Source organism: Frankliniella occidentalis, unplaced genomic scaffold (assembly GCF_000697945.3).
Source record: "Frankliniella occidentalis isolate FOCC.00 unplaced genomic scaffold, Focc_3.1 Scaffold341, whole genome shotgun sequence".
Classification (NCBI taxonomy): domain Eukaryota; kingdom Metazoa; phylum Arthropoda; class Insecta; order Thysanoptera; family Thripidae; genus Frankliniella; species Frankliniella occidentalis.
The window spans coordinates 119,976-130,291 of record NW_026267464.1 but is presented as its reverse complement, the minus strand read 5'-3'; the positions used below and the strand labels follow the sequence as shown (position 1 = coordinate 130,291).

At 56.3% G+C, this 10,316-nt stretch overlaps 1 protein-coding gene across 1 annotated transcript in view; it reads right to left on the bottom strand.

The window, feature by feature from the left end:
• LOC127751096 (uncharacterized) overlaps window positions 1–10,316 on the bottom strand; it is a gene marked incomplete in the record, with an annotated part of 27,702 nt that overhangs the window by 6,995 nt on the left and 10,391 nt on the right.

The following is a 10,316-nucleotide window of genomic DNA, read 5'->3' as shown; positions in this document are numbered from 1 at the left end:
AAGAAAGAAAGAAAATGAAAGTGGATTGCAGGACGGGGCGTGCCCAACGCGTTCAATTCGAGTCCGGCTCTAAATGGCTTTCCGACAGTTCCCACAAAACCACCAACGATTAGGCCGGCTCTAATCACGACGCCAGGCCGAGCCGCGCCGGAGCCCCGCCGTCCTCAATGACCTCTGCCAAACTTGCAGAGTGAAGGCAGAAACTAGACCGGAGCTTCTCTCGGAGCTGACCCGGCCGTGGGCCCGCCGTGAGCTGGCAAGCAGGCTCGAACAAAAAAATATAAAAAAAAGGCTTTGGGTACACCGCCGCACCATTGCTGTGCGCACGCGATCCAGCCGAGCCACGGCCACGGAGGAGGACACGGCGAACGGAGATTGAGAAAAGGCAGGAGGGAGACCTCTGCTCGGACCTTCCTCCCGCACCAACGCAATCTATCCTCTCTCTTTCTATCTTGCACAATGTATCTAGAGAGATTCAAGCTAGATTTAACTTCAAGTTTTTCGAATTATTTTTTTAACAACGCAATCAGCCAGCAAGAAGTAGTTTGTTGTGAGAGAAAAGTCACAATATAATATAACTTTCCCACAACTTTGATTATGTTTTTACCGCCACAGTCGCAATGGCTGGCTACGTCAACTGCTCAGCTGAGTTGAGATCCCTTGCCGTGCTTGGAAGATACTTTTATTCTCCGCTAAACGCGAGGCGGCCGCAGTGCGCCGTCACGCCGGCAGATGAGATGTGCCGGCTGCTCTGGGAACTGGGAATTCCCTAGCCGCGGAGGTAGCTAGCTGCGTTTGGGGTCTAATCAGCTGAGATGATCGCGCGGCGAGGCGCGCTCCTCCAAGGCCTCCTGGCACCGTGTGGTACCATCCGGCTGGCACCGCCGGTCCGCGTGCAAATATCCGCAGATGTGTGTGTGTGTGTGTGTCACTCACACACGAGCCAAATCACCAAAACCCGTTTGGTATAGTCCCAGAGTGGGCCAGGCTGCGGCTGGCTGCGGCGCCCGCCCCCCGAGAGGACAAGGATCTCTGCTTGCTCCACGACCCCCACCACCACCCTCCCCACCTCCCTCCCTCCCTATGCCTCCCGCCCGCGTAGGACGAGCAGGCCGGCGAGTTAGGAAACGCCAGTAAAACGTCCCAGTAACAATTTAACGCCCGTCGGCCGGCGCCGAGGGCCGGTTTGCGCCCAGGCCGGCCGCGGTGAGATAGAGGTAAGAAAGTGCTCCCGCCCGGCGGAGAGGAGCTCCTGCCGGCCGCTGTTGCTGGGCGTGCTGGAACTGTGGGCAGCCGAAGAAAATACTGGAAGCGCTGGAAGGAGCTGTATGGGAGCGATGGAAACTAGGTACCGGGGGGCCGAAACTGTTGAGAAGCGGATAAAGAAGTGCGGGAACATAACTTCAGTCGGGAACCGAAAGAAAACCGCTGGAACTCTTGGAGGTCGTTTTGGAACTGTTGGCAGTCTGTGGAACTTGCTGGAATGAACCACCCGGAGCTGCTCGAGTCGCTATGGAGCCCCAATGGGCGGGTGACGCTGGTACAGTCGCGGAAGTCGCCACGCCGGCTCGGCGCACAGCGTGGGTCACCCCAAGGGCGCCGTCGAGCAAGTGAGTGTGTAATTGCCAGGCGCGCTGAAAGCCACGCCAAGCCGGCAGCGCCGGCACACCGCAACGAGAGAACTTTTAAATCACAATCGCAAATTTGATCCCCGGTGATTCTCGACGAGTTTGAGATAAACGCCCCGCTGCATAAACTGGCCAATAAAGCAGGTTCTCGTCAGCAAAGTTTGGTTTTCGGGGTGCCTTTTATTCCGCGGTTTTGCGGTCCCGGGACCGAACCGAAACGCGCGCTTCGCGTTGCGCGAAAAAATCTTCCATGCCGGGCGAAACTCTTGGGGCGCAAAGCTGGGCCACCGCGAGGCGGGGGACCGGTTCCGAAAGGGGAGAAGACAAGACGGAGACCAAGGCGGACAGAGAGGGAGAGCAACGGGGCAGGAAAACAAAGAGCTTCTCGGCTCGGATTGGCGTCATCGTCTAGGCGACCCACGCCGAGAGCACCTGAGTCGATTTCTTTATTTTCGACTCCTTTTTTTAGGGGGAGGGGGAGTGACGAGACGAGGAGAGCATATCTCGGTCCTCGATGCGTTTCTATTTTGAACAGCGGATAAATTCCACAGAGTATCGAGCGGGGACGGATCTATTTAACCGAGGCCGTCTAGGGTGACACATCACGTAACGCACGAGTCCTTTTTGTTTCTAAACATGTTTGGCAGGGTAGGCCGGGGCGGCGGCGGGCTAGTTCGAGTCGCTCAAGTGAATCACGGAGGGGACCGGGGCCGGGGCCGGGCGCCGGGACCGCCAGCGCCCGAGCCGCCTTCTGGTGTGGAGCAGGGCGACTCTCTCATGCATTCAAGTCTCCGCCCACTCCATGCAAGGCACGTTCCGTCCGCCGGGCCGGTGCCGGGCCGGGGCAGGCGCCGTCCAAGGCCCGACAGGGCCGGCACAGCACATACGCGCAGCAGAGCACAGCGCCGTGCACCGAGCACGACCTGCAAACCGGGATAAATGTCGGGTAAAACTGCGCATGTCCTACGCAACTGTCCTACGCAATATAAACCCACCAGCTGGGACAAAATTATAATGTCTGTGGCCTCTGTGGCCTCTGTGGCCGCTCATTGGGGTGGGGGCCTCGTCGGCGGCGCTCACAGCACCACCACCACCACCGCCTGTGCTTACCCTCCAGTGAAAGTGCGCGCCCCCTCTCGCTGGTGCGCGGGTGTGCGTGGAGGTGCGCGATAGTGGCGGGGCGTGTGGCGCCAAAACAAGTGAGTGAAGGATCAGCGCGGCCGCCCGGCCCCGGCCCCGGCCGCCCCATGCAAACGAGTCTGGCCAGTCGGCCACTATAAATCGCGCGGCTCGCACTTTCAAATAGGGACGAACGGCTTCGCTCGCGCGGTCGGGCCGCCGCGGGGCAGAGCAGGGCAGGCGCAGGCAGGCGCCACTGCCCCGCGCGCGCGCTGCAAAATAATCGTTATTTGGATCAGCCTGCGTTTTCTCCCGTTCAGCATGGCAAACGCTACTCACTTACTTGGAGATTTTTAATTCTTATTTCAGCGATAAAAGCAAAAGAGTCTGAAAGAAAGCATTTTGTTTCCCCTTGAGATGCCGCAATAAGGGGGTTGGTTACCCGCAGCCAGCGGGACACCTGCGGCGGCAGGGCGCCGACCCGGCCCGACTCGCAGCCGGAAGGGAGTCAAACTGCTGGACTAGATTCGGTGAGGCCGCGCATCCTGCCGCGAGCCCGGCTGGCTTTAGCTCGGCCAGAGACCGCTCAGCTCTGCTCGGCTTCCCCTGAAAGGCTGCAGCCCCGGACCGGCGCCACTGGGGAAACATCCGTCCGCGAACCGCGAATCACCCCCCTCTGTGAGGGAAATCACCCGAGCACCATACCAGAGGCCAGCTGTGGGTGGACCTGACACCTGGCGGGATCATGTTCAACGTTCAACCCCGGGCACACGCATGAAGAAACACCACAAAACGTTCGAAAAACGGCTGTATCAACGAATTTTTGCTATAACTACTAAATGTTGCTTTAACAGAAACTTTTTTTTCTGGCAAAATTGCTGCTAGAATTATCAGTTTGGAAGAGAGTAGAGGTTTTGCTGCTGGAGCAAAAACTTTACAGTATAGCAAAACGTTTGCTAATGTTTGTAGGCGTCTTTTGTGAGTATGTAAAATACTTTTTACGATCCTCGCTGACGCTAATTGAAATTTCGAACTCGATATATATTCACCTTGGAGAAGATGTCCGAGGGGTACAACATGGTGATGCTCGCCTGCTTCAGAAGCTGCGCCGCTGTGCAGCTCGGCGCCGCGGGGGGCGGGGGGAGGCCCGCGGGGGCGTCGCGCCGACGAAGACTCTAACTAAGCCTCCAGGAGCGACAGCGCCGAACTGAGAGCTGGGCCTCGGCGGGGCGGGCACTGCGGGCGGGCGCCAGGCGAGCCCGGTCACTTAGCCAACTGGATCGTTACTGTCTCCTCCACCACGGCCCACCGCCACCTCCACGACCCGAAAACCTTTCGTGCCCTGCCTGGCCCTGCCCCCACCACGCGCTGCTCCGCACTTTAACCGCGTGTTGTTGTGTTTTTTTCTAGTTGAATCGCCTCCACTCCACCACTCCCTTTTGCTTTTACTTCCGTTTTTTTCGATGGCGCTGTGCAATTTCGCAGGACGCTTGAGTGGGCGCCCCTCCCCCTCTCTTTCTCTCTCCAGGGCCAATCACTACAGATAAGTGACACAGGGTATTACACTAAAAGTGAAAAGAAAAGTGTGTGCGATTTATGTCCCGTGGAGCAGCTAAAGTTTTGCGAGTGATTTCAGTTGGTTTTTTTTTACTGCACCCTCTAAACGACCTCGACGTTAAAAAGAGATTTGCAATTGGAAATGAAAACTACTGAAATCAAGAACCATGAAAGTGGGGGGAGGGGGGTGTATGGGTAGAGCAGCTCCTACAGCCCATGGCAGCCCAGGTGCACCGAGGTGCACTCGGGGGAGAGCGGGGAGAGCGACGGGAAGTGACGCCTGGGGCTGGAGAGGTGGGAGCCTCTCCGTGAATGCAAGTTGCGAGCGTACTGTCCCACTGCCGGAGAGCGCGCAGGTCGCCGCGCCGTACACATCGACGGGTGAATGCCGTGCCACTCGCCATTCAACTAGGGCCGTTTTTCAACTCCGACCGTCTGTCCCGAGGTCTGTCCGCTTCTCAACAACCTCCGGCTCCGCAACCACCTCCCACCCCCTACGTCCCTACGCTCTTGCCCCCATCAACAGTGACATGTGGTTTATTATAACTTTTTTTGCGTTTGTATTATGATTTATTTTATTTTACGTGCACTCCCGATCAGGACCCTTTTTTTCATATTATTATTTGCGGTGTACATTCGTATGACCGACGCGACGAGCCGCCAGCCGCCAGAGGGTTGCACAATAGGTCGAGGAGCGACTCACCTCCATGTACAACGACAAAAAAAAAAGAAAATAAAAAAAATGCACACCCAACGCAGTGACAAGATGAGGAGCCCAGCTCGTTATGCCCGGGAGCTGGTGGGATAGGCAGGAAGCACACTGACGAAAAATAAAAGTATGAGAGACTGACTTTCTTTAGACTGTTTTTGGCGAGGTCTTATTTACTGACTAGAGTTTCGACCAAACCCGATCTGGGGCCGAAGCTTCTAAGATAACTGTTCGACTTTTCGATGCCGCGGCCGCCGCGCGGTAAATGAAGGTATCCTGAACACGTTTAGTGTCCTCATTACCCACACGGGCACTCGGGCGTGGTGGTCGCTGCGCTGCTCCGGGCCCGGCGCGCACGATTTGCACATCGCCGGCGCCGTGAGTAAGTTCGTGCCGATGGCAGCGGTGTACAGGGCAGAGAGGAGAGGAGCATCCCATGACTAGGCCAGGCACCGTGGAGGCCGAGCCGAGCCGAGCCCAGCCCAGCCGAGCCCAGCCGAGCCAAGCCGAGCCGGCACTGAATTGGGACTGGGGGCACCGAACTGCAGGCTAGCTGGGGCGTTATGCAACGTACACTCCTCTCGGTTAGGAGAAGACCACCACCCCCTCCCCTCTCCCTTCCCCCGTGTGGTACGCCAGTCCGTGTGGCGCGGTGGTACGGCGCGGTGCGGCGAGCCACCACCAACCGGTCCCACCACCACCACCACCAACATCACCACCACCACTACCACCACCGGGAGCCAGTAGCGCACGGGGCCGCCTGGTGCTCGTGGAAGCCCTCCGCAGAATAAGTTGTGAGTACATGTACCTACACACACTGTTAAATTCCTACAACGTCGCGCTCCGCGAACGCTCTGCAATTTATTGGGAAGGATTCAGCGAGGGGCTTTCGCACGCTACGAACCAATGCGGATAAGAAAAATACTCTTCTGCAGACGATATTGCAGCAGATATTGAAGCTGGAGAATGATTTTACAGGCATATAACAGTACAGACACTGTGAACGCCGTGGTCACCTAGTATGCCAAAATGTTGGCAGTCCTTTTTGAATGCCAAAGTTTGGCCTTCTTTTTAGAGGCTGCCAATTTTTGGCCTCCATGAATGCCAAATTTTGTCTTTTTTCGAAAGAAGGCCAACTTTTGGCATTCAAAGAGGCCAACATTTGGTAGCCTCCAAAAGACGGCCAAAATTTGTCAGTCAAAAAGGACTGCCAACATTTGGGCATGCTAGGCGACCACGGCGTTAACAGTGGAAGGAACAATTTTTTTTCAGTTTTAGTTGTTTTTAATGTCAAGTGTCAATGGTTCTGAAGTGAGCGCGCAAGGGCACAGTGCAACAACCATAGTACAACACTGCGTTCCAAACATTCCTTCCAGCCGCACACTGTCTGTCAACAGCGTAGCGCAGCAACCTTTTATCGAATAGCAGATCGGTCGCCCCCCCCCCCTCCCTCCCGGCCCCTCTCGCAGGACAGGACATCCTCCCGCCGCACCACGGTATGCGGCGCCGACCGCCAGTTGCGCGATTTGGGTACCGTGGTCCGATCGCCGCGCCCAACAGAGGCGGCCGGCCGGCTACTCTGGATACATGGATAATATCCGCCAGACAATACCGCGGGAGAGGGTCGGTTTGGGATGTGGGAAAGGGGGGGGGGGCTCGGTGCGGGGGAGCGTGGCCGAGGCACATGGACATTGCCTGCCGGAAGGGAAGGACCTCATAACGCACGGAGTGTGTGTGTGTGTGTGTGTGTGTCTGCACCCGTGATGGAAGCAATAACACACGAGTGGAGAAAGTCAAGTCCAGCCTTCCGCATGAAAAGGAAATATATCTGAAAGCCTCGCTGAAAGCACTTTACTGTTTCGTGTTGCGCCAACTGCTTTGGTTTTATTTTCAGTTTTTTTTTTTCGCAAATTGGTTTTCTTTGCAATGTCCGCCCGCGCTCGCTGGGTTACAGGCAGACGTTGACAGGCCAGGGCGCTTCCTTGTCACACACTGCGAGGCCGCCGAGGCCGGTAGCGTTGACACTAATGACGGGTGGACTAGTACCGCGGCCCCTGCGCGCCCGCTCACACGCGCCAGTTACTCATAGACTGCGTCCCTCTGCAGAAATGTGGCGTGCGGCGCACGTGATTTTTGCATGCGGGTCATGGACTGTCGTCGTCATTGGCTAATTTCCCCGTCGAGGGAGATGGGCGCATACTAGTTTTGTTGTTATGTAAAGAGGGGACCACTTCTCCTGGAATCAAGTGAAATTTACCTGATCATGATATCACGTGTAATTTGCCAGTACTTTTTAGCATGACATCTTCTCAAATGTCATTTGAACTCTCGTGCCAAGCTCGTGAAATTTTCCGTCGAAATCTTGGGTAATTCACTACGTCATAATTTAAAGCAGACATACTCTGGCGTCTGGTTTAGGGATCATCCAGAAAGTACGTCCTTCAATCGCCGCCGCGAAACTGCGCAGCCTAGACAGGTTCTCATAGCGCCTGATAGGTAGGCAACACATCGCCTGCAAAGCATTCGTGTACCGCTGGGTGGCCTACCCTGAGTCTCGCAGGCGCCCCGCCTCCCTAACTTTTACCTGGATTTGAGAAAAACGGACGTACTTTCTGGACGATCGCTCAGGAGGGCAATCTTTTATAACACAATACGAAGTCATTAAAATCCTGTGAAATCCTGCATTTCATGAGAAACTATTTGAAAAAAGAAGTGACGACTTACTTGCTCCATATGCACTGTCCTACGATCATAACGTGAGGGGAGCCAGGGTTCATTTTGTGCGGATAAGAGATTTTCAGGCCTGCTGATTGCAAAAAGGCTTATTAGCAAGAAATTGCGAACCTCCTCCCCTGCAACCCCTCCCCATTGCACACCTGACGCACACTGGACAAGCAGGTGCAAAATGGTGCAAAGGTGTCAACACAAGCAAGCGGGGCGCAGCGGGCGCGCGAGAGAGCAAATGCACCGTGTCGCAGGCGGGCGCTAACGCCGTGCTTGCATTGTCCTCGGTGAGGAGGGGGGGGGGGTGTCTAAAGCCACCGCCTCTCTGCAACACACAGCGGTAGAGGGAGCGAGAGAGGTGAGAGGTAAGTGTGTGTGTGTGTGTGTGTGTGTGTGTGTGTGTGTGTAGTTAGGTCTAGTGCGCGTGCATGGTTAGAGCGGGGCGCTGGTGCATACGGGGCCGCTCGCCGACACACACTAGATAGCTTGGAAGTGCTCGGACCATATCTCCCCCGCGGGCGCCCTGCTTCAGCAACATTACAAGGAACAACGTCTAAAACGTGCTTTTTTCCGCGCCGGTTTTTTTTTTTTCGTTTCGTTTTGTTTGTTAATATTATTTTTTTCCGTCACAGTCGGCCGTGATCATACTCATCATTGCAAGATTGGCAAGGACGCCACTCACTTTTCCCTTTCCATGGCGGAAAAGTGGCCAGCATGCACGACACACCCACGTAAACACAACAGACAGACAGGCAGGCGGATCCACCGCGACGTCCACGTCGAGAGCGCGGTCGGATCGTCACAACAACAGGCGACAGTGCCGACAAATGTGTCGTGCCTGGCCGTCACGGTGGTGGAGCGGCGCTGTGCGCGCGGGGCCCTCCCCCTCCGGGACCGGGCGTGAAAAGGGGAGAGGGCTGCTTAGCGCCGCGCCGCCTGTCACGCGGAGGCGGTTGGAAAGCAGCAGGCGCTACTCGGACACGGCCCGGAGCCGCGCTGTGCTTCAGCAGCAGCCGCAGCAGCGCTCCTGCTCCCCTTTGCGCCCGCCTCTGGGGCCTCCTCTCTGGGGCTGGCGTGATGGTGCGCGACAGCCAGCGGCGTAGCGAAGAAGTTAGTGACTGTCGTTGTTCGCGGCTGTAGACAAGCGAGGGAGACAGAGAAAATTCTCCTCAGTTGTTTCGGTCTCACTCGCACTCGGTGCGAACGACGCCGCGCTCGCGCAGCGGGTGCGCCTCGCGCCTCGCGCCTCGCATCCGCGCGGCCGCCGAGCGAAAGGTCAGGGAAGGATTGTCGAAGCTGCGGCAGCGCGCCAGGAGGAGAGCGGTGCGGGATAACGTAGTTTGTGAGCGGTCCCTTATAACAGAGGGGTCTCTCTCTCTCTCGCTCGCTTGCTCTCTCGCTCCCTCTCCCAGAGAGCGCGCGGAGAGGTGGTGGACGCCAGTCCGGCCGTTCCGTTCCGTCCCGCATCGCCCGTCCAGGCGCTCAAGGCCGTGAAGCCCGAGGTGCCATGAGCTGCTGCCGCGCGCTGCTGCCGCTGAGAAGGCCTCTCCTCTCACACATGGCGAGGCTGACCGCCAGCCAGCGGCAGCAGCCCGCGTCTGCCCGCCTCAGGTCAGGCGTCAGTCCGCGTCAGCAGCGGCAGCGTCTCCGCGCGCCGTTAGATGCAAAGAGCTTAGCAACGAACGAGGTTAATTCACTGAAATAACTTACGCGGTGGCCCGACGGATCGCATTTAAGAACTAAGCGAAGAAAATCGAATCCTTGTAATGAAGAAGAAATAAAATACTTTAGTCAAAAGAACTTTTCCTCGAACACTTTCAAAGAAATTATTACCGTTATTTTAAAGGTGTGTGTGTAAAAACACAAAAAAATCCCTTGATTCAAATGATTTGATTTTCTGGGATTTTCTGGGTTCGTCGGGCAGGAGTCCCGCGGCCAAGGTGTAATACGGGCTGCGCCGTGTTCGGCTGCGGATCGCCGTATTCCAGCAGGGTAGACTTTGCACGCCACGCTTGGCTGCCTCACGCTGCTGCTGCTGCTGCTGCTCCCGCCTCGCCGGACGGGACGGGCTGCTGCCCAGCAGCATAGGTAAATGATTCGCACGCCGCGCTGCAGAACGACTCGTAAAATCGACCCCCCACCCTCTTTTCCCCTCTGCCCTCAATCGCGTTTTAGAGTCATGGGAGCAGTCTCTAAAGGCAGTCACCATTTTTTTAAAATGTTTTTTTGAGGAAAATGTAATCTTTCAAAAAAGACATGTGAAAAGGAAAGCTGGGGAAGTTCCATGTTTGGAAAGTTTAAAGCACGTGTTTGAAAAGAGTTTTTCAGCCAGCCCTTTTGCTTTACAGAAACAGTAAAGCGGGCGTGTCAATTGTTTTTTGTTTTTGGCCGTTTTTTGTTTTTTAATCGGGCATGTTTCATTATAGTGTAACGTGGGCTCTCTGAGACGGCGCCCGTGCTGGGGACACCGCCAGCCAGCGATTGCTAAGACGAAAAAGTAAGTGTCGCTTTCTCAGCTGGAGCTGCTTGCTGGCCCGGACTCTGCTAGGGAAAAGGGAGGGGGGGGGGGGGGTGCGGGG